The sequence below is a fragment of the Arvicanthis niloticus genome, chromosome 2 (genome assembly GCF_011762505.2).
Source record: "Arvicanthis niloticus isolate mArvNil1 chromosome 2, mArvNil1.pat.X, whole genome shotgun sequence".
Taxonomy (NCBI): domain Eukaryota; kingdom Metazoa; phylum Chordata; class Mammalia; order Rodentia; family Muridae; genus Arvicanthis; species Arvicanthis niloticus.
This window is the reverse complement of record NC_047659.1, coordinates 66,345,002-66,370,043: the sequence shown is the minus strand read 5'-3', so window position 1 is coordinate 66,370,043 and position 25,042 is coordinate 66,345,002. Positions and strand designations below refer to the sequence as shown.

General features: G+C 47.5%; 1 long non-coding RNA gene across 1 annotated transcript; it reads right to left on the bottom strand.

Moving 5' to 3' along the window:
* Window positions 1-332: 332 nt before the first annotated feature.
* On the bottom strand, window positions 333-7,273 carry LOC143441370 (uncharacterized). The gene is made up of 3 exons (XR_013108703.1): window positions 5,857-7,273; window positions 3,648-3,827; window positions 333-2,239 (listed from the first exon to the last, which is right to left on the bottom strand). It is a non-coding gene; the product is annotated as an uncharacterized LOC143441370 (long non-coding RNA).
* Window positions 7,274-25,042: the final 17,769 nt, after the last annotated feature.

Genomic DNA, 25,042 nt, shown 5'->3' with positions numbered 1-25,042 from the left:
AGAATGCTTGCCTGGCATGCAGAGCCCTGGGTTCTATCCCTAACACTGATAGGTATGATGCCATACAGCTATGGTCCCATTTTCTGGGAGGTAGAAGCAGGTGGATCAGACATTCAAGGCCACCCTTGGATATATAGTGAATTCAAGAGAGGCTTGGAAACAGACCCTGTTTCAGAAAAACAGTGTCATGTTCAATGTCAGAATGCCTAGCTTCTCTTCAAGTTTCAGACTTCCTGGGCTTGCAGTCCTCAGGTGTGTTCTTTGTCACACCAGACACTCAGTGTCTTTGTATCTTTTCTTATTGCTATGATAAAATATCCCAACAAAAGCACTAAGGGAGAAAGCATTTATTTTAGCTCATAGTTCAAGGTATGGTCCATCATGCCAGGGAAATCAAGGCAGCAGGTGCTTGAAAGCTGGTCATAGCCCATACACAACCAGGAAGGAGAGAGATGAATACAAGACGCTCCTCGGATCCTTTCCTCCATCTACACAGTCCAGGGTCCCCAACCTGGGGGAAATGGGCCTGCCCACACCAATCCACATAGTCAAGATACTCTGCCACAGGCATGCCCAGAGGCCCATCTCCTGGGTGGTTTTAGGTCTTGTCACACTGACAATTAACACTAATCATCATACCCAGGGCCCAACGCCACCTTGGGCTGTAATGGAGGTTTCCTTCCAAACTCTGGTTCAGTTGTCCAGAGTACCCTCAAGTGACCAGCCACACACCACACGCCCCTGAGTTCACTTCCATAATGACTATTGCAAGAGACAGGAAAACCCATATGGCTTGTGCTGTTAATTAGGAGAGCCCATTATAGAACACATGTGCACACCAACAGCCAGGACATCAGGGGACACCAACTTTATAGCTTTTGCACTTTTGCAAGCAAATGCTAGACAGAAACAATGTACAAGAAGATTCATCTTGGCTCACAGTTTCAGGGGCCTTGGTCCCTGGTTGCTTAGCTCCATGCACTTGGGCAGAACATCACAGCAGTAGGAGCATGTGGGGAGAGACATTCCACCTTATAGGGGACAAACAGAAGAGAGGGAAGAAAGAGTCTATAGCCTTCTGAGGCACACTCTCAGTGACCTACTTTCTCCAGGCAGGTCTCACCTCCTAAAGTTTTCACAACTTCCCCAAACAGCACTACCCAATGGGACCAAGAATTCATTACTCGAGTCTGGAGGGGGCGATTTGCATTCCAACCACAATGTCAAGAGAATGTCTTCAACTCAGCCCCTTTCTGGCACATCTCTCTAGAGATAGAGTTGGCTTTTTGAAAGTTAAGGCTCAGTCCCACAAGGCAGTCTTCCCCAGATCTAGGTTCCAGTAGCAAGCCTCTAGTGGTGCCCTGTGCTTCTGGCCTGCTGGCTTTACTTGGAGTCATCCTGTGAGTTTCTTTGAGTTCAATTAATTTCCTAATTAATTTCCTAGAGAAGCTCATGGGAACTGGGGAATCACTTCACCTGTGCTTACTGGTATAGTACAGACATGTTTCAAAGCTATAGATGAAGAAGTTGATGGAAGGGACACACACGGCACAGTGAAGAAGGGCATGAAGCCCTCAGGCACGCACCTTCTTGGCACCTCTATGTATCAATCAGCCCTACCTACCATCCAGGGATTTTTTTTTATTATGGAAGTTGTACTATACTGGCAAGATGGACCACTAATTCCATTTCTAGTCACTCCCTTTTCTGGAAAAGTCCTAAGCTTCTAAACATGGCTCTGTCCTACTGGTAACTAGCTCATACTGAAACTATACACAAACTTACCAAGAGTCACTCCCTAGAGCAAGAGGCTCTTCTGTCATCCCGGGGAACTCAAGAGGACTAGAGAGCCCTGTGTCCAGAGCTGGAAGTGGAGACTTAACATCAGAACAAAAGATGCTGCTAGCACTGAGGTTGCATAGGAAATGACAACAGTCTCAGGAGCCCTGTGCTGGGAAAAGGAGCCAAAGACCCAATCCATATTTTTCACTGGATTACAATACCCCAGTTATGATTGTGTGGTCCTGCAGATGCTCACAACAGGACCACTAGAGACAGCGGATTTCATCTTAGCTTCTGACCTGAAGATCAAGGCCTGGGAGACTTAACTCTTTAAAGAGGACAGAGAGAAAAAGTCCCAGGAAGGACACGGCCTTATCATCTAGCCTACTCAGTGGTGAACATTACGGAGATGGTTGTGAACTTTGGACCATCTTCAGAGTATGCGGATCTCCTTGATCTGCGGGGGAAAGAAAGCAGAGAATGTTACCAGACATATTTGGTTTCCTATTTAATGCAGGGACAACTTGATTTGCATCTCATTTACATCTATTTGTAGGCTGAATCTTGAAGGGCCAAAATCAGAGATAAAATAAAACCATGCAACCTGCTATAGCTGGCTCATAGGGGATATGGGAGTTTTGATAGGCCTTGAAGCTCAATGGGGCTCAGAACTGCCTTCTGGAAGGGCTGGTTGTTTTATGCAGTTGGTTTCTTGACCATGTACTATGAGCCAGCCGCTGTACTAGGAACTCCATGACAAGGTTGTGATTTCAGCACTAACTCAAGCCTTTGTAGGGTAGTAGCCAAGTCTTTATTCCTTAAAGTCAGGAGTGGAAACTAGTCAGGTGCCATAAGGTGGAATACCTTTGTGGTTGGCACTATGGCCTTGGAGCCCAGCTCTGGCTTTACCACCTGCGTATTCTTGGACAAGCTAGTCATTATGCATGGAGCTTTAGTCTCTCTGTTTACAGAATGAGGATAATACAGGCTTATGTCTAAAGCTCATGTGAAGATAAACATGTAGCTGTGTGGTCATGATCCGGGCCCAGGGTACAACCAAAAACAGGAAGCGGAGAGAGATAGGTATAAGGCCAGCATAATGTTCTCATCTCTGGTCAACTGACTGTCAGCCACTGAAGTGTGCCATTAGCCAATTCCATAGCCTAGCCTGCCTGCTTCCACCTCCACCCACCAGGGACATGCAGGCAGCTGGAGTCTGGGAGGGCTCAGGTGTCCACATCGGTGATCACATGTGAGAAGGCACAGGGCTGGGAATGTTTTTCTCTTGCTTTCAATCTTGTTTGTCCTCATGTGAAAAATGCTAGGTGCCTCTCAGCACTTTCCAGTATTTCCTTCCTGCCCCATCCATCTGAGGTCAACAATGAAGATAGAAATACTCTTGTTCCCACAAGTATCTGGAGTGTGCAAGACCCACACCCAGGGCCCTCAGAAAGGTGTCCTGCAGAGACCTGCAGCAGTGATTTTGGAATTGTCCTGACCAGCCTGGAAACTAGTCACATCAAGAACTTTCTGGGCCTTTTAGTCAGTAAGGCATTCTCCTCACAAACAGGAGGGCCCGTGTTCAGTCCTCATCACCCATGTGACAAAGCTTAGTGTAGTAGCATATACTGGTAATCTGTAATCCCAGAGATGGCAAGATGTGAAAGAGCCTGGTGGATCCCTGGAGCTCGATGGCCAGTGAGCTTATCTTACTTGGTGAATTTCCAAGTCAACAAGAGATACTGTGTTTCCAGAATTCCTTCCCCAGGGAAATATAAACAGCATCTGTCCCTTCCTTATAAGGTCCAGACAGCAAACTGAAGTACCCATCCACCCAAGTTCACCCTGTGAACCAATGAACTTACTTAGCTTAACTACAGAGAAGGGGTGAGGGGCTCCTTACAGGATCATGGGAAACCTCAAAGCAGCCACACTGAAGTCTTCACCCAGCATAGCTCTGCCATAGCCACACAGGTAGAGTCGCTTCTGTTAGCCTGCCACAGTTGGTATGCTCCAGCACCTCCTGAGACCGAAGCCCCATGTAACTAGGGTAAAAGTACATATCAGTGGCTGGGAAGAATGGCTGGAGTCTCAAGTTAGGATTCAATAACCAGTCCCCATGCCCAGCTTCTGTGAGGGGATGTCAACATTCAGCAAGCCCCCGTGGCAACGGGTTCTACCAGGCAGACACAGCCGATCTAATGAAGATGATGTGTTTTCTCCCAGAGGATCATGTTTTACAGCACTCTGTGTTAAGCAACAAATAGGAGGCAGCCGATGAAGAACACCTGAGGTCCTTCAATGACCTTCACACACACCAGCATACACCTGTGCTTGCACACGCATGTGCACGTGCATGCATACACACACACACACACACACACACACACACACACACACACACACACACACACCTCTCTACCCCTTCTTTCTCAGCCCCCAAATTTAATTCATCCACTCTGACTGGGTTGGTTTTGATCCTCTGAACACAGTGGACAGGCAGCCCATTCAACATGGAAGCCAACTCTCTTGGGAGAGGGCAGTGAGAGAGCAGGCTCCAGAGGCTGCCTTGCCTAAGTTGCCAAACTGAACTTCTGGTACTCACTAGCTATGTGACCCAGAGGACAACCGACCTTCCCAGAATTATCCCCCTCTTATAAAATGCCAATGATCTGCCAGGCATGCCTGTGCATGAAATGATTGCCTGGGTCCCCATGAGGCCCACATCTGGAGGGAGACACATTCCCACTTGCTCTTCTTAGGATATGCTGTGTGTAAGAAGCACAGGCTTGACCTGGCTCAAATCTGGCTCCCTCCACTAGGCTGCCATGGGACCTTGGCCATCTCCTTTAACCTCAGTCTGGGCAGCCACAGAGACCAGCGACATGAAACAGCTATGCCCATTCCTTTCCCCTCCCCGGGCTTCCTCTGAGCTCTCAGCATCTGCTCTTGCCCACAGTCCTCATCTGGACTGTCTCTTTCTGGCACGTCTCTTGCAATGGGACACTTGTACTTCCTCTCTCTCTCTTTGGAGATTGATGCTCTCAGGAGGCAGCCTCTATGCTTGTCTCTCATCGCCTTCCTCAGAGATCTTGGGTCTATACACAGGGTCCCCAAGGACAATCCACTGGGGTCTCTCAGATGATGTATTTAAAGTTCTCTTTTGGCTCTGCCTCCGCTGGGTTTACGCAAAGGCATTATGAAGGGGCTGTCATATGATAGGTAGAACTGTGGTCAGCATACACTATGTGGGCTTGGTGTGGGTTGACTGACATCAGATACTGTGGAACTGGTGTGTGTGTGTGTGTGTGTTGTCTTCAAGAAAAAAAAACAATATTAATACAACAAAGAAAACTATGCACTAGACTCAGTTCACTTTACCTCAGGGTTGTGAGCAGGAGGGCAAAGCTCTGGAGGCATGAGCATTGGGACAGGGGTGAGGAGGGCTACGTGGAGGGAAGCATGAAGGGACTTATCAGTGCAGCCTCCCCTGACAGCCGCTCTTGGGTCTGCGTTCTAGGCAGCAAGCCGCTCCTTCGTCTCTCAGTTAGGGTTGCTCTTGATGAGAATTATTCGTTATTGAACAGCTAACGCTCATTTGCGGTAGACACATCCAAAAAAAAAAAAAAAAAAAACTGCACCAAAAGGGATCTAGAGTCAAAGGTCGCCCTGTGTCCCAGTTCCCCTTCCTGGAGGCAGGCAGGGCTGCCGTCTTTTGTGTGTTCTTCCAGACACAGTGTTTACGCTGGAGGAAAAATATTTATGCTCTATGTTTGTATGTTTCAGTCCGTGTATTTCCTTCAGTCGTATGCAATGGTGGCAGCCTGTGCCTGCCGTTCTGCCCCGTGCTTCTGTGCTCTGTGCTGTGGGTTGGAGGTGGGAGCTTACTAATTTGCAGAGTATCATGGTTACCTAATGTGTCTGTTATAGAAGAACTCTTGCTTTATTTAGCCAGTCCTCCCTCAGTGGACACACAGGTTATTCTATTTTTCGGAGGCAGGTCTACCACAAGTCCTCATCCTCCATGGCCCACTACCAGCAGAGCTTGTTTGAAGGGGCAAATGATGTTGTTACCTGGCAGCCTCTGCAGCTGTCACCCGTACAGCTCCCCTGACGCACCATCTGCTCCAGCTCTGGCTCATCTTCAGGCGAGTTTCTTGTCTCTCCTTCCTGTTACAGGAACCTCCAGGGGTCACCTTTCACAGTCTCCTGCATCCCCAAATGCAGTGCTCCCTGTACATCTGCTGGTCCTCCTTCCCTAATAGCACTTCCTGGGTCAGAGGCTTCACCGAGGCTTGGACCACTGCAATGGCTCTCTTTCATGTAATGGAACACCAGACAAGATCCACTCAGGAAAGGAATCTCAAAACCCCATTCCTACCCTGTCCCCCTCCCATCATGCTATGCTTCTTGTTACTCTATAACTGACCAGCAAGCTTTTATCCCATCTCCTATTGTCCCTTCTGCCTAGGGCACCATCCGTACTCAGATCCCACACCCCCTCCTAGTTCCTTTTGTCATGAAGTTCCAAAATTAAATGGCATTTTCCCCAAGAAGGCTGTTCTGACCTACCACCTTAAAGAAGTTATTCATCCATCATTATTCCTTCTCCATGGCTTTAACTCAGTTGCCACAACAGATAGTTAAAGATCTACTTTTGTGTCTCTGCAATGGCCACTCTCTCCACAGGACTGGCACAGTCATCTGGAGGCTCGGGGTCATTCACCATGCCCTGGGGAGTTATCAGTGTCTCTATAGCTAAGTCTGGGTCTCAGCCATGGCTATAGGCAGGCAGAGAGGGAATAAATCAAAGTAGAAACAGACCTGTTGTCTTAAAGGCGCTGGCTTAGATGAGGCACACACCTCTTCTGCTCAGATGCCCTTGTTAAGAATCTCAGGCTGGAAAGTGTGGTCTATCTGGGCAGCCACGTCCACACTGATAACTGTACTTTTCTGGGGGAAGGCATATGTGGAATTCAGTAGACATGGAGGAATCTTCTGTTGTGGCCTCTAGGGGACTTTGTGGAGAAGCAGGTAACCCAGGGCTTGGGTGGGTGACTCAAGAACCACAGGTGATCATCATCCAGGCTGTGAACCATTCTGTGTTCAATTCTCTGCTGCCATGTACTAAGGGGGCAGTCCTGGGGCTCCCAAATCTCAGTCTCCCTTTTCTCTGACCATGCCTGTGGGACTGGGCCTTCTCTCAGATCTCTCTTGTCTTTTATGCCAGGTTGGTGATAATCAGACCCAGAGTTGGGCACTGAAGCTCAGTTAAGAGCCCCATCAGCAAATAAAAGTCCCAGTGCCTCATGGGAGCTGTGTAGACAGACAAACTTTCCAGTAGGTGAGAAGTGCCTTTGAAGATGCAGAAAGATGCCTTTAAGAATAAATCATTGCCATCCTGTGACTGTCACAGGCATCCTCATGGTCCTGCCAATACTGGAGTTACCCAATAGGTGTCACTGTATGCTCTTGAAAGTAATAAAAGTGTGTTTTAAAAAAAAACCCAGCTGCTATCTAAAGTTATCTTGGATTTTTATAACAAAGAGGATAAAATCTCATTTGTATTAAAATGAACAACAGCTAATATTTATCCAGCACTTTCAGAAGTGAGGTCACAAGCTGAATTCCCAACACTTCAGAAACTTCACAGTCAGATGGGGAAACTGACGCTCCAAGACTCTGACTTGACTGAGGCCACACAGTTAATACACAGCACAGGCAGGATCTAGCCTCCTTGTATGTAAATCTGGAACCTTCCTTCATAACAAAGTCACCAGAGTAAGCTGTACAGGAGTGACTCTTCTATTGTGGTCTCCACAAACAGCATTCTAGGCTTATTTAGATCTGTTCCCATTGGGAATGGAAGGATAGAAGACTCGGGGTTCACTCATGTTGGTCTTCTGTACCTGTGGAGAATAGGAACCATCCTTCCCCTGGAAGGATAGCTATCTCTCAAGGGTGGGCAACCTCCATACTGTTGGTAAGGACACCACTGCTCACCACTGTCCTCAATGGGAAAAGCCAGCTCTTCCCCTTCCCCCACCCACACCACCGTGCCACTCATTTCCTCTCACTTCCCAGGGATGATCCTACTTCCTCATCCCTGACCCTTTTTCCTCTTCCCACCACCAGCTTCTATCAGCTCCTGATCTTTCCATGTGCCAGTAAAGCCAATAAGAGATCCAGTGTCGGCAGAGTCAAGCTGCTGCTGGCCCAAAGGACCTGGCTTTGCCTTCTTGGTCTCTGGATCCTTACCGCAGCCCCAAGACAACAGGTGCTCTTCCAGCTTCAAAGAAAATAGCAGGCAGAGGAAAGCCTGTGGGTAAGGAAACATGGGACCTTTAGCATTCTCTCTGCCTCTTTGGAAAACCACATGGCTTTAGCAAAGCATTCTAAAGAGCTGGGGAGATGGCTCAGTCAGCAAGTGTTCAGCTTGTAAGTGTAAAGACTGTGTCCAATCCCAGGACCCACATTTTAAAAAAATGCTAGGGGCTGGAGAGACAACTCAGTGGTTTAAGATGTTCCCTGCTCCCAGCACTTATGCCAAGCTGTTGACAGCCACATGTAACTCCAGCTTCAGGGCATCTGCCCTCTTCTGATCTCCATGACACCTGCACACACATGGTTTATGCACACATACACATAACTAAAGATAAAATAACTTTTTAAAAACAGTGTTGGCCATGGTAGAAAACTTGTATAATCCAAGTGTCTAGGATAAAAAGATTAGAAATGGAAATGATACCCAAGATATCACAGTACACACACACACACACACAGAGAGAGAGAGAGAGAGAGAGAGAGAGAGAGAGAGAGAGAATGAGTGTACCTCTCTGTGTGTGTGTGTGTGTGTGTGTGTGTGTACTGTGATAGGGTGGGGACCCTCCCTGCCCTTGAACTTGCAAGGCAGCCAAGATTTGGAGTCTGAGAAATGTCTTTTCTCATCTGTTTTCCAGGGTATCACTTTTTTTAGGGCAAAAGATTGCTTCAGCCCCTTCTCCCTTCTCACTCAGGCCTGGCTCATCACAATATCCAGTCACATGGGGCAAGAACTTTCTCAGCCCAGCCTCACTGTGGTTCCCATAGCAACCACTGTGGCAGGTCAGATAGTTCTTCTTCTCCCCCAGCCTTAACCCCAGAGGGACCTGACCTGACTCCCTGAGCATGATGGACAGCCGAGAGGCTTCTCTGGAGCTCAGGGACTCCATTTGTCACCCTGGGTAGCTCTGTGTGCCTACTCTGAAAAAAGTCTCTTAGAGACAAACTATCTATCATCCCCAGATGAGTCGGGGAAACTGCTCCTGGATGAGGCTGCCCCACTTGGAGCAGGCCTCTGCCTGCCTCTGGACTGGAAGGTGGTGAGAATTCTCCGTAAGGACAGAAAGAAAAGAGTCAAGGATTGCAGGTCCATGCCAGACCCAGGTCTCCAAATCTCAAGGTTGTCAGGGCCAGATGGGCAGTGGGAATTAGAGAGGTGGTGAGGGCAGAGGTCATGGGGTAGCTGATGGGCACCCTGCTGGCCCCTGCTTGCAGCCTGCTGGGAGAAGGCTGGGAAAGCAGGACTTTGTCTCTAAGACATGAACTCCTGCTTTACCCTGTGCTCAGGCATCCCCTACCCCCACCCCTTCCCTACTCACAGTGTGCTGCCTGAGCCTGATGCTTCCAGCAAGGATGCCTCCAGGAGACTAACTGAGGAGGGGCCTAACATTGTCAACCACCTCTGGAGGCTGAGGGGGTGCTGAGGGGGTGGCTTGGGTCAGCATGGGCTGGCACTGCCATCCATGGCACTGCATGCCAGCAGGGCTCTGACTCAACCTTAGTTGCTTTCAGTGGTCTTTGTTGCTGAGTCGGTGAGTGGGTGGATGGTGCCCTCTCACCCTGCAAGTGGGGCATGAGGAAGAGTGGGGAGGGAGAGAGGGATGTGGAGAGAGAGAGACAGACAAAAAGACTAAGAAACAGAGACAGAGAGAGTATGTTCCAGGGGGCTGTGTGAGAGGGACCAGGCTGCTCTGATATCTCTGAGCTCCGTGGTCCTTGGCCTCTGTTCCCCTGAGGATGGGGATGGGTTGTTCTAGGGAGTGGAGAGCTCACGTGAAACTTCTGGATGAGCACCTTAGGAGGCTCAGAAGATGTCTGTATGCTCTCCTCTGCACTTGCTGAGCATGCAGAGGTGGGAGTGGAGAGGGAGTGTCTGGATGCAGAGATGGGGGAGGGGGGCGCAGAGGCTCACCAACACTCTGCTTTGTCTCTTTGTGTCTTCGAATCTCTCTGCCTATCTCTCTCTGACTCTGTCTTCTCCTGTCCCTCAGAGCAGCAGTTTGCATCTCTCAAAAAGGCCAGAGGACAAGGAGTTCCCTGTGCAGGCATCATGAAAAAAAGCAGCTGGGGAGGGCGAGTTCCTCCGATGGGCCCATGCCCTTTGCTCTCCTCTCAACAAAATCTCCATCTCTGGGCCTGACCAGGCTGCACCCTCACTGTCTCATGTCATCTTTACTCATATTTACAAGCCAACTTTCCCACCTCTGCAACACTAAAGGCATCCGAGAGAGCATAGCAGGGCAGCCTAGCTCTTTCTGCAAGGTGTAGCCAAGCGCTGGTCTGGTCAGCATGACTGTGTGGACCTCTTAAGTTACAGGTTGACATACTCTAGGAACTGTTGCAGAACCAAGTAAAATGGCTTGAGTCCAGTTGGGGCCTCTGCTGTGCTCATCCTTCCTGCTGCAGAAGCTTCGTGCCCCTTCCTGACCACAGGAGAGCGGCTCCACCCCACCCCCACCTCTGGACACCTGGCTTTTAGCAGAGGGCCTGTCTCCTGCATAGTGGTGTGCTGTTGGAAGGGCCCTGCCTGACCTTCATCAGAGCACCCGCATGTTTCTTCCCTTGCCCCAGTCACCCCTTGGGTCCTGTTACCAGGCCAGATGATGACAGGGCTTGCATTGATTTTTCTCACCCACACCGGCGGCCCCCACCGTGGGAAGCCTGTGTCACAGGGAAAAAAAGAGCCAGATGTGAGAGCAATGGGCCTTTCTGATGTGTTCAGTTGGTGGGGATGTTTGATCTCCTGCTTAACAAGCACAGCCATTTTTCTTAAGAGAGCCAAAAGAGAAGGATGGGGGGGGGGGGGGATGGAGACAAAGAACTCAAAAGCAACGAGATAAAATGAGGTGGGGGAGCAGGGCACAGAGAGAGAGAGAGAGAGAGAGAGAGAGAGAGAGAGAGAGAGAGAGAGAGAGAGAGAGAGAGAGATATGCTATGGCCGAGCAGCCAGAGCAGGAACTCCCTCCAGAGTTACATTAACCTACCTCCAGCCCTGCCTCTGCTGCCTACAGACACCTTAGCAGATCTGAGCCGTCTCACCCTCCTGATGGAGATGACAGCTTCTTGCTCAGGATGACAGGCATCTGCTTAGGATTTCGGGGATTTCTGCCACAGTGGAGGCTTGGAGCCAAAGCCCCTGCTTCTCTCCCTCTTGGGGCTGAGCAGCCATGAAGCCCTGGCTTTTTCTGTTTCCCCCTCCCTTCCCCCTTCCCCTTCCCTCTCCTGCTTTGTCTTCTGGTCTTCCATTGATTTCCTATTTGAGAGCAGTCCCAGCCAGCATCACTACAGACCCAGGCCTCTGAGCTGGGAGAAGGCTGTTCTGAGTCAGAAACCAGTGCTGGTTTTTATTAAAGGCAAAAGAAAAATAATCTGATTTTATGAAAGCAAAACACTGCATTATAAACCAAGCGACTGATCCTCAAGACCTCTAACTGCCAAGATAATATGTTAAACCCTGCATACACAGGACAGTCCCCAACCCTTCCTGGCCCCTAGGAGGAGTGTGAATCTGTAGGAGTTGTTCCTTTGCCCCTCCACCTCCCTCCACCCCCTGCTCTTATTTCTAGGTCACTGTGTCCTCCCCCCCACTAGGAGCTCCCATGCAGGAAATGCTATGGATTCTTTCCCAGTCCTGAGCCTCCATAATTAATGGAATCACTGGTAGCTGTGGGAGGAAGCCTGGGAAGGAACTATGCTGGAGGCAGGCAGGGAGGGGTCTTATCTCTCTCAGCTCCAGGCCCAGACACTTGGAGCCAGGTGGTGATCTGAGCCTCCCACCCCCTCCAACCCAGCCCCTAAGGATGCGTCAGCTGAAGGGGAAGACCCCCCCTTCCTCCCCTTTTAGCCACCTGGGGCTGGCGGGGGAAGCCTCTATCTCTGCTTGCCCCACCACCCTCTGGACCTGTCTCCTTCTATAATTCTCTTCTCATCTAGTCTATTAGTGTGCTCCTGCAGGCTCTGCCAGGTTCAGCTGCGTCTCTTCGCCTCGTTTATATTAGAAGAGAAAGTTCTGGCGTGTTTTCCCCTCACCTGAGGACTGAGCACTTCTCTTTGAAGATGCTCACAGCCTCTGATGAAACCCAAGAAAGATTTAAATGATAATGAAATGTCTCTGCTGCCAGGAGAGGAGGTGGCCTAACAGGGCTTCCAGCCACCTCAGGTAACAGGGGAGCTTTCCAGCAAAAAGGAGCTGGTGCATGGGTGCCTTCATTGCATTTGCTGGCCTGTTCACAGCCTGTCTCCTGCATGACCCTGCTTCTCACTTTGACTCGATTGGTGCAGTTGCCTCCTGACTGATTTCTCTGCCTCTCCTGAGTTCTAGTCCCATTACTTCTCCATGGAAGGCCCAGGTATGCCTCCTGAATTGCCCTCACTGGGTCACAAAGGTCCTTCAGCACCTTCTAGATAAAACAGACAAGAGAGCAAGGATCTGACCTCCTCTGCTGCAGCCATCCTTTGGTAAAAACAAAACAAAATACAAAAAACCCTCTTTCCCCTTTCTGCTAAGTGACAGCAAACACTATTGTGTTTGTAAACTTGTCCAAGAGAGGTGAACCTGACCCTACAGGGCAAGGTCCATGAGGTATCAGGCGCCTTCAAGTCCTCATCCTGTCCATATTCCACCAGGTGCCCAGGGCAATGTCACCTTGAGTTTGCTTACCGACCTGTGAGGTGTGATGGCCACCTTGGAGCTGCTGTAGAGACTGGAGAGCCCCTAAGCTCTGAGCATAGCTGCTCAGTAATGCTGGCCACTCAGCTCTGCTTCTTAATCTGGTGGGAGAAAGGAAAGATCCATTTGGTTTTATGGAGAACAAAGAGGATGTCAGCCTTGGCTGTTTTACAAACAGTTAGGGGACTTTAAAAAACTACTTTGCTGAGGCTCCACTCCCAGGCCTCTTGTGGGGGTCAAGTCTCCCTGACAGAGCAGAACAGGAAGTAAGGCAGAAGGGCTAATGATACAGAACCGCCCCCCCCCACCTGCTGGCTTGGAGAGGAGCCTAGAGGAGGGAGGGGCTTTGGCAGGAGTGGGGGTGGGGATGGGCAGAATCCTGCCTGGGCTGTGGGCACCTCACTATTAGGACCTCTGGTCAGGAGGGGTAGTTGGGGAAAGCTGGTGATGCCTCTTCCTACTGAGTACACCCAGTGGACAAAGCAATCCTTGGTCCTTAGAGGCCCAACCACGCTCCTGGCCCAGATCCCAGCCAGCTACATGGTAAGGCCTTCTCAAGGAGGGTGGGAGCTCTCAGGAGAAGCAGTTAATTGAGGTCAGCAAGAAGGAAGTCTGGCTTTCCACAGCTGAGAACAGAAGGGAAAACACCTTCAAGTTCATTAACTTTCAGGAAGTATGGCTGGCTCTAAGGTGACCACAGCTGGGGTCTCACTCTGTTCTTCAGGGGGAGATTATGCTGGCCCAAGGGAAAGCACCCTCAGGCATTAGGGACAACATCTTCCTGTTGCATGCCCCATGCTAATGCATTCACTCAGTCATGGAGAATGTGTTAAATGCCAATATCTGTGCTGGGGGTGAGGGACAGCTGAGGACAACCAAGAGAGAAAGAAAGAGACTCCTTGTCTTTCCTGAGATAAAACTCTTAAGCTCTTCAAATTCAGTCCAAATCCGCTGGACTCAGCCAGCACTGTTTACTTTTTCTAGTGTGCTTTCTGGGCATCTCCTACACCTGCCTCTTCTTACCTCAGCCTCCAGCTCTTCCTCCTCCGCTCTCAGCTCAAGGCCTCACCTTGGTTTCTTTGGAAAACAAAGTGAATTAGGGTCCAGGGAGCATATAATAGTGTTTGCTTTCCAAGCATGCGGACCTGAATTCCAATTCCTAGAACTTATGTAAAAAGCCAAGTGTGGTCACTGGCACCTGTAACCTTAGTGCTACAGGAGTGTGGAGGCAGGAGGATGGCTGAGCTTGTGTCTGCAATTTCCCTTTCTATTGCATCATTCCCAATATACCATGTGTTGTCATTTCTTTTTTCTGTAAGGTGATAGGACATCTTTGGCCCCACTGTCTCCTCTAGAACTCCCCCACTTTTTCAGCTCCTTTCCAAACAAATACCTGCAAACATATCATCTATCAGGGAGTCCCAGGGCTGTTGTCTTCCAGTTCTTTTATCTCTTTTGGTTCCATCCAACTAGCTTTCATGCATCACTCCACAGAACCCGCTCTTGCTAAGGATACCAATGTTACGTGACACTTTTCTGGTAAAGACACAACACTAACACATATTCACCCCAGACAAGAAACAGATCAAAGTAAGATACCACCAAAGTATGACTTAATGAACCTGAGTTTAGTAGGGTTACTTCCAGAAACATGGCCAAATCAAAAACAGCTTCATCGTTGAAACCTTGTCCTAGCATGGGTGATACCTCACAAAATCTGGAACCTTAGGACTCCCCAGATGACTTAAAGGCAGTTGCACAGGCAAGTTTCTTCTAAGAAGCTCAGTTGGTCTGAATCTTTTTAGCAGTCCTTATTGCTTAAATAACCTTGGAGAGCAAAGAGTCCTGTGCATCTGGTTGAATTCAGGGACTTCCTGAGATTTACTTCCTGAGTTGTTTACTTCCTGAGTCTTAAAAAACTTCCTTTGACATGTTCTGAATCTTTACAAGCTTCCTTTTATGATACAATGTTTCAATGGGAGGAAATCACTATATAACCAGTGACCTTAAGGACACCAAGAATCACTCCTTGGTACTCACATAATTTTGTCCAGCTGCAAGTTTGGCATATCTGATCCTCATATTCCTTTGAAATTTCTCTCCAGTGGGTCTCCAACATGCCACACTTTCTAGCTTTCCTCAGACCTTGTTGGTCAAATTCTTCAGCTTCCTCTGTTAGGGCCCTTCTTCATAATAGTTGGGGTGTTCTTTGTAAAAGTCAACCCTTGAACTTATTCTTTATCTGAATTCACTCCCACTTTGACTCTGCCCAGTCTCACAGCATGAAATATTATCTGTGTGCTGACAGTTCTCAAGTTTACACAGGCTGCTCAGGCCTTATTCTAAACTCAGTTTTGACCCATCTAACTATCACCTCTTCTTAACAGGTGTCTGAAACTCAAAATCAATTCCTGGCCTTTCCCCATCATTCAGATTCACTCAGAGTTTTCTTCAGCTCAGTCTACAACTTTGTCCTTCTAGTTGTACAGACAAAGACACGCCCAGTTACCTGGAAGCCCTTCCTTTTTCTCATACCTACAGACACATGGAAATTTTGACTCCCACCAGTTATCTTCATCTACATTGCATCCAGCATCTGGTCCAAGTTGTAACTTCGGTAGTACTGTTGTATTGCTACCTTTTTGGACCTTGAATGGGAACTATTGCTTGCATTTTCAACTTGTTTGTTCAAAATCATCTTAGTGGCTTCCATATTATTCCAAGTCACAGTGATGTGACTTGTGAGACCCTCGGTGATCTGTGTCCTGCACTGTTTGGACTCCTTCCTTATCCTAGCCCTAGTGCTTGGTTCCCTCTAGGCATGCCGGCCCTGGCGCTTTAATGCTCATGGTTCTAGAGGATACCTACAGGGCATTCTGCCCTCATCTTCTCTTCTGAGTAAGTATTACCCTCAATCTGTCTGTCCTTGAGCACATTTAGAACCTCAATGACCAAGCCCTCCTATTCCATCTTTCCTCAATCTCTGAATCCCTAACAGACTCTCCAAGAGCTCAGATACCAGGTGAATGACATTCCCACTTCTCCAAGGAAGCTTATGGACCTCAAGTTGCCAGAGCATCTTAGAGCCACTGATGGCAACACATCTCCCAACCTATATAATGGGTACACATAAACTGGATATACACCTCCTTGCTTCCCCTATGTTCTTGGCGTCACACAGTTCTTTCTGGCAGTGCAACACCCCCGCTGCTCCCCACACATACACTACTGCTGCCTGATGGGGAGACAGTTTGACTACCTGAAATCTTCTCCCTCCTCTGAGACCTATAAGAAGGGACCACCCCCAGCACCACACTGCCTTGTGGGCTTGAGCTCTTATCAGACCCCCACTAACTATGTCTAACTATCATGTTGAGGCCTGAACTCTCCTCAGAACCATGCTATACTATTGACTTTCTGTCTATGGTATTAACATCTCTTTACTTTGATCATATTTGGAAATAGAGTCTTAACAGATGTGATTAAGTTATGGAATTTGACAAATCCATCCCGGAAGTAAGAGTTCCAGAATTCAAGGGCTAGAGACTTACAAGAAAAAGGAGAGGAAGATCTGAGACATAGGAGCTCACAGACACAGGGTTTCTGTGTAATGGCATGTACAGTCACCAGAACTAGAAAAAATAAGGGAAGACCCTCCTTCCAGCCTTTAAGGGAGTGCAGCTGTCATGTCATCTTGGAAATGTTCAGTGCAACATGACAAGTTCTATATAATACCATGGAGAATGGCATTCAGCCCCCAGAACACTGCACAACTTATACAGCCTGCTCACGCAGCCCTGTGCCAGGCAAGACAAGCATAGGGAGTCTCTATCCTCAGCTCTGTGAGGCTAGGCAGAGCCAAGGCCTTAGAGACCAGGTTTAAGCCCCAGGCTGAGTGGTCCAGAACTCTGCCTGTTTCTAGAGGGGAGATGATAAGGCAGGAGGTAGACATAAAATTCTGCATCTCAGGGTGGCTGGAAGAATTAGATGGTGTGCAATAGGCACAGATTGGATATTGTCTTCCTCTCTATCTCTTTGTGCCTCCACCCCCACCCCCATCTTTAAAACAGGAGAATGCCCAGGCTTATCTGCCTTGGAGAACCATTCTTCATGATTTCTTTTTATCAAACACCACTTAATGACATGGAAAACATCCATACTGTATTGTGAAGAGGGAGAAGGCATGGTGGCAAAATAGCACATAATTAGAGGAGGTTGTGGTAAGTGGGTAAGAAAGCACAGCCCATCACGGGAGGAATCCTACTGAAGTGCTCAGAACCTGGAGCCCAAAGCATTCCTTGCTTCAGCCGCTGACTGCCTGTGAGCAAGCGGTGGACAGGCTACCTGGCAGGAGCCCTGGGAAGCCTCTCGACTGCTGTGGTGCCCTCATCATTTCCCACAGTGCCCCAGTCTGGTCAATTCTTCTTTTTATTTCCTCTTGTAAACCTGTATCAGCTTCTCCATAAAAATCAAGCCCATTTCTTGTGAGGTTTATCCCTAGCGCTGTTCAGCTTGTCTTGCTGCCTGGAAAGGAGTCGTTTTACTACAGTTCTAAATTGGTTATTGCTGGTGAAGGAGAGTGCAATCGATGTTTATATATGACCTTGTTCTGGGCAATGGTTGAGAACTCTGCCTTCTAGAAGGCTGTAGATTCTACATAGAGATGCAAATGGCTACAACTGTTTCTTCCTGGCCTTTACACATTAACAGTTTTTCCTCTCCCTTTACCACATTGGTTGGGATCTCAGATTCAATGCTGAGCCAATCAGCATTGGCTGTGACAGAAGGGGACTTTGTCTTGTCCTGGACTCTGTCTAAAGCTTCATCACTGAGTACAGAACTTAACATTTTGGAAAACTTTATCAGATTAGGAAAATGCCTGCATTTTCCTACTTTGCCAAGAGTTTCTGGTTATGCCAGTCATGCAGAATGCTGAATGCAATGCATATAATTTTGGCAACTTGGATGTAATCAGAGGAAATGGATATTCTTCCTCATTCCCTTGTTAGTAAGATGATTTATGTGAGTGCTTTTCCAACACTAAACTAACCCTGCATTCCTAGGCTGAATGTTACTCCACCATGATGAATTTTATAAGAATGTCTTCCTATATTCCATGAATGAATGTTATATTTAGAGGGTTTTTTTTTTCTGCTTAAGTTCACGAGTGGGATGTAATTTTATTTGCTGGTATTGGGGCTGTACTTAAAGCCTGGTGAGCCAGTGCTCCAAACATGAGATGACACATTTTAAAATTTTAAGCATTAGTCATGGCAGCCAGACAGTTGTGTCCTAGGCTCTGTTTCTGAAGAGTCAACCAAGCACAGATTGAAAATCTCCAAAAAGAAATCATGTCTGTAGTGAATACATGCAAGTTTTTTTCTTCTTGACACAATTCCTTCAACAATACAGTTCAGTGACTATTCACATAGCATTCATAGTGGATTAGATGTTGTAAGTAATCTAGACAAGGTTTAAGGTATCTGGAGTATGTTTGCAGATTATATGCAAACATGCTCCTGTGTTCACATGTGCACCATGTGTGCATGTACAACCAAATGCATGGAGAGTCCAGAGGAGCAGGTCAGCTGCCTCACTCTGCCTTATTTCCTTAAGAGAGGTTCTCTCAATAAATCTGGAGTTAGAATAGTGGCTAGCAAGCTCCAGTGATCCTCCCACAGAGTTAGGTCATGGGTGTTGTGTTTTATAAAAAAATAAAAAGAAGCCAGGGATATGTTTGGTAGAGGCCCCATATGGTGTGGGGAAGGGGGTGCTTTTGTGGACCCATGCTGAGATATCCTTTCCTCCTGAGGTACCAGCCACAAGAGAGTATAGTATAGAATAGAGTTTATTTAGGGCATGGGGAGGGGAGTTGAGGGAGTAGAAACAGAGAAAGACAGAGAGAGAAGAGAGAGAGAGAGAGAGAGAGAGAGAGAGAGAGAGAGAGAGAGAGAGAGAGAGAAATGGAAGTTGGCCATGAGCATGTGGGGGCAGGAATGGGGAGAGAAGGGACAGGGAAGAGAAGAGAGCAAGAGAAAAGCAAGAGAGTGGGGAGGAGGCAAACAGCCCCTTTTATAGTGAGTCAGGCACACATGGCTGTTGCCAGATAACTGTCTCTCTTCTTCTCTCCAAGTCCCTAGTTCCTAGTTCCTAGTACCAAGTCTCAGGTCCTAATTCCTAGTTCTAGTTGCTAGTCTCTTTCCCAGTTCCAAGTTCTTTCTCTAAGTGCTAAGTGCCTAATAGCTAATAATTTCTTCTGTCTGCCTCTCGCCTTTTATATGTCTCACTTCTAAGCCACGCCTCTAAGTCACACCCTTAAGTCATGCCCTTAGGTCTTATCTCTAAATCACACCTTAATTCATGGCCTTAAGTCTTGGCTCTAAATCACACCTTTAAGTCTCACACACCCAAGGGAAGATCCTGGGTATCTAAAACAAGATGTTATCAGAGTGTGCTCAGCTGTTGTAGGCTGTTGTAATCAAGTCTCTTGTTAGGGTATATGGCTCAAGATGGCTGCAAGGATGATAGCCGCCTTCTGTTGGCTCCCCACAGGCCAGGAATGCTGTAACTTAGTGCATGTCTGAGATTCTTATAGGATTCTGATCCTCCAAAATCCCATTTGAGATTCAAGTAGCCTCTGAGTGAGTCTTAACTGACATTAATTTGAAAGCCACCCTGAGGGACTGGGTAAAGAAGAGCCCATGGCTAGTGATAGGATCACTCTGAGCAACGCATGAATGGTTCAAGAACATTTTGCAATGTTCTTCACAGGTGGATGGAATAGGGTTGCTGGTACTGGGGACTGTCTGTGGCCCCTTTAAACTGATAAGCAGAACTCGTGGCTTGCCAAGATGCTCTAACTTAAAAATTGATAAGGAATATATTTTGAACTCTAGAAGACAGTCTCTTGTCCAGAGTCACTACAGAGATCCACTTTTTCCTCCAAGAATAGCCTATATGTGCCCTAAGGAAGCTGAGAGTAGAGAGGGAAACTAGATGTTGTAATGTAGACCCAGGCTCAAATTGTTCCCCAGTGTCTCCATGTCTAGGGGAAGGGTAGCAACACACCCTAGAGATGATGGAGAGCCACTGAGGAGAGCTGATGCCTCTCCCTCACGTGGAACATAGAAAGCCCAAGTTCAGACTCCCATCCAATTCTGGTGCACAGGGAAAAGCTGAATCTCAGCTGTGGGACATGGCTCTGTAGTGATAGCAGGACTGAGTAACCAGCTTGTTGGGTCCAGAAGGACCCTCACAGGATCCTTGAAAGTGGACTGTCAAGTACTGCACCAGTCATAGATCAAAAAGTGATTTACATGGAATGATGAAACATCTACATGTCTTGGCAAGATGGAGGAGCAGGCTGGACATCTCTGATGCCTTGAAAATAGATAGGAGAGGGCCAGTCATAAACAGTTCCTTGCAAAAGTACTTGGAACAAAGCATTTTCTCCTCTACCTATGCCTCCTTACAATTTTATTCCTCTGCCATCCACTCATCTATTCACCTAGTCATCTATGTATGTATTAACCTACACACACTACCCAGCCCCCTATGAAGTCATCTATCTATTTGTCCATTTAACTTATGGTCTGCATCCCCATCCATTCATTTGTATATCTATTCATGCATCCAACCATCCATCCACCTATCCATCCATACATCCACCCATCCATCTATCTACCCATCCATTTATCCAACCATTCATTTATCTATTTATCTATCCATCCATCCACCCGTCTATCTATCTATCTATCTATCTATCCACCCGCCTATCCATCCGTCCATCCATATATCCATCCACCTATCCATCTATCCACCCATCCATTTATCCAACCATTCATTTAACCATCCATCCATCCATCCATCCATCCATCCATCTATCCATCCATCCATCCATCCATTCACCCACCCACCTATCCATCTATACATACATACATCCACCCATCCATCCATCCACCCAGCCATTTATCCATCCAACCATCCAGTTACCTATGTATGCATTAACTCACCTGCCTACCCTCCCCCCATCAAATGTTTATTTATCTGTTCATCTAACTCACTTTATATGTATCCACCCACCTCACTTCTCTGTCTATTACTATCAATGGTGACACTAACACAGAACTTAGCAGCTGGTGCTTATTTAGTCCTCCACCGCAGTCACTGCTTAAGGTATTTCACAGGTACAATTTAGTCCTAACAGGTAAAGTGTAAGGAAAATTGTTATTATTTAGAGAAGAAAGAAACCAGAGGTGCAGAGAGAATCGGTGTTTTTCCTATAATCCATAGCCTGGAACCATCCCTGTTAAGATTCTGCCCAAAACCTAGCCCAAAGCCCACACCACAACCACACTAAGTGGCCTTTCAGGTGTTGACCTGCCTTTCTACCACTCAACTACAACAGTCTGTGTACCCACTCAGCTGGTCAGCAAGGCTGCCCTTCTGCTCTGTCTACCCTCTCCTTTACCCAGCCTACCACCATCTTCCCAACCATTTACATCCTCTCCTTCTTGATCCTCCATTCTAATGTGGTGGTTTGAATCAGTTTGGCCTCCATAGATTCATATATTTCAATGCCTGGCCATAGGGAGTGACAATATTAGGGGTGTGGCTTTATTGGAGTGGGTGTGGCTTTGTTGGAGGAAGTGCATCACTGTATAGACAGGCTTTCAGGTTTTCTATGCTCAAGCTCTTCCCAGTGTGGAATCATAGCCTCCTCCTGGCTGCCTTGGGATCAAGATATAGAACTCTCAGCTACTTCTCCAACATTGTATCTGCCTGCACGCTGACGTGCTTCCCACCATGACGATAGTGAACTCTGAAATTGTAAGCCAGCCCTAATGAAATGCTTTCCTTTATAAGACTTGCTTTGGTCATGGTGTCTCTTTACAGCAATAAAACCCAGTGTAAAATGTCTCATAAACCTATTTCTATTTTCCCACTACCCTTTTCTGAAGTCTCTATTACACATTGGTTCAAGCACCATTATCTAAGTATCTTATGTCCTCAGGATGAATTGAGACAAGTGATGCTTATCTATAAAGACTCATTCTCAATGGGAGGAACTATGGGTGTGTACATGAAGGAGGAAGCAAGGCAAGAGAAGCCAGCAAAGCTGGGCCTTGCCTGGGAAGGGTTCCTGAGGTTGGGAGACAGATTGGCAGATCCAGGAAGAAGAGGTGATATTTCCATTAGCAGAGGCTCAATGTCAGGTTCATGTGGGACAAGGAGCAAAGTGTCCTCTCTTCCCTGATCAGATGCACAAGCAGATGCCACCCAAGCCACATGTAGCCTCCTCTCCATTTCCCAGCTGAGCTTGGGACAGTTCCAGCCAATCAGGGATGCTGGGCAGGCATCACAACTGAAAGAGAAGTCCACTGTAAGGTTCCTCTTAGCCCCTTTGTTGCTTGGCCTCTGAGAGCTACCTGTATTTGCTATTCTGTGCACTTTCTGTGGGTTTGCAAGTTCTGATTGAACAAACACTGACAGGGGTACAGTGAACGCAAATAATTGTGTGCCTGTCAATGGAACATGTTAATTGGAGAGTTGTGGAGTCTTCAGGACAGCTCGCTAGGGAGAAGCCAATTACTCCACATACCTGTTTGGAAGGCTTCTGCTGCTGGAATCCTAACCTGCATCACAACACTCAGGATTGGTCCACGCTATTGATCTCTCTCCCTCCTTGACTGATGGGCTTGTTAATTGACAATTACTTTTTACGCTGTGTTGGGAGAATCGACCACAGAGGCCCAAAGTGTTCAAGTCTTATTTAGGCTGAGCTAAGCTCATACCTGTTTAAACTATAACAAGTCCCATCAAGCCACTTTGGGGGCTGGTGCAACAAGGAGACTCCAGGGATGTGGGTGCCAATGTAGGGGTCAGTATGGAGCCTGCTAGGATTACAAACCTGAGGGTGGAGCTGGTGCCAGGTACAATGAAGCTGACAAGCACACCCTCTCAAGGGGACAATTCACACTGGCTTGTATGTACCACTATACCATATGTGTCAGATACTTGTTTCTGTACCCTAAAATATTTTAGGAGGTAAGGGATTGCTTGTTGAGACAAGATCTTAGTCCACAGTCCAGGCTGGTCTCTAGCTCCCAGTGATCCTCCTGCCTCAGCCTCTTGAGGGCTGAGATTTCAGGTGTATACCACTATACTTGGCTATCCTCATGAATGTTTACTATCAGAGAGGACATGGCTCTGTTGTATACTACACACCTCCTTTAATGCCTAAAAGGAAGATGCTTTATTACCTACAAACAAAAATAGTGCTTATTTGGGAGAATATATGGCATAAAGAAACTCAGACAGGAGTCAGGCATGCAGGCTTGATGGGTGGGTTCCATTATTCTGTATACATCGGGTATAAAAGTGGAGCTCGTTCAAAGTTAAAGTCTTAGGCAGCTGACTTGGGTTCGAGACTCTGCTTTGCTGCTCACTGTCTGGATAACCTCTCGAGACTTTAGTCTTCTCATCTGTTGAATGGAACTCTGCAGTGTTCCTCTTACACTGGGCTGTACCCATAACTCAGTAATATAGGCAGAGTGCTCAGTACACACCAAGTGCTCAAGGAGTCGAGGGGCAACTGCTGACCGCACCTGTTGCATGTTGGGGTCTCAAGGGTGTCCAGGGCCTTAGGCCTTGAGCCTTGTTTCACTGCCATTCATCAGCCAAACTCATTAGCATCTTCACTCTGACTCTCAGCAAAGAAAGGGACAGAGGTCTACTACCTCTGCCCACAAATGTCCAAGACCACGTGTTCCCTTGAGGACACCATATCTGGATGCCAACAGGAAATTGTTGCTTTAGTCTTGGCAGATGTGAAGAAGACCTCTTCCTGCAGAAGAATACTTCATAGTTTTCCCAAAGCTTCTGCTGAATAGTGTGCATGGCTGTCTCAATACGCTCCTATATGCTCTATTGCAGAGAACACCTTGTCCACCAATGTCTGTGGGCCCCGCCTCTGATGTGAGGACTACTTGGTGCCTGTCTCTTACCTCATATTCCCACATGGATGGAGTTTGACCTGCTGACCCTTCTGACCTGTTGCAGGTGGGGGGAGTGCCACAAACTTGACAGTGACTTTGTTCTGGCAGGTGGCCACTTGAATCTTGTTAATATGAAAGAGACCATTTCGTGTTTGTGTGTGTGCCTGTTCATGAGCGTCTTAGTCAGGGTTTCTATTCCTGCAAAAAACATCATGACAAAGAAGCAAGTTGAGGAGGAAAGGGTTTATTCAATTTACACTTCCCACATTGCTGTTCATCACCAAAGGAAGTCAGGACTGGAACTCAAGCAGGTCAGGAAGCAGGAGCTGATGCAGAGGTCATGGAGGGATGTTACTGGCTTGCCTCCCCTGGCTTGCTCAGCTTGCTTTCTTATAGAACCCAAGACCAGCCCAGGAATGGCACCACCCACAATGGGCCCTCCAACCCTTGATCAGTAATTGAAAAATGCCTTACAGCTGGATTTCAAGGAGGCATTTCCTCAGGGGAGGCTCCTTTCTCTGTGATAACTCCAGCTTGTCCCATGTTGACACACAAAACCAGTACAATGAGTGTGGGTGCATGTGAACAATGTGTGCACTCATGGGGAAGCTAGAATCAACCTTGGGTGCCATTTCTCAGGTGCCATCTACCTTGGTTTATTGAGACAGGGTCTCACTGGCCTAGAAGTCACCAAGTACACTAGACTATCTGGCCAGGAAGGCACAGGGATCCACCTTTTTCCACTTACCAGTGCTGGGATTGCAGATATGTGTTCCCACATCTGTTTCTGTTTGTATTTTTTGTTCGTTTGTCTGTTTTTAAACAACAACATGGGTTCTGGAAATCAAACTGAGGTCTACAATCTCTTTACAGACTGGGCTGAGTCACCTTCACCCCCAGATCCTATCGCCTATTTTCTAGCAGCCAAAGCTCACAAGTTCAAATTCAAGAGAGAGGCATTGTCTTCTGCCCAGCTTGGCTTCATCCTTATTCTTAAGTCCCTCGTAGCTTTCACTGTGCCCAGGGCAGCACAATCCCACCTGTGACAGGGCCCAGCCTGACAAAGCTCAGTCTTGGCTTTGTCTGTTGCCCTCCTTTTGAGCTATTTTAAGCTGTTCATCCCTTTCTTCAAGTGAAATCTTATGAGGCAGCCCAATGCACACTACCTAACAGGAACAAATTGCACCCCTAATATGTAATAAAAGCAAAAAAAAAAAAAAAAAAAATTCCCCACGTGTGACTATTTGCTGCCCCACCCATACTTCTAACAGTC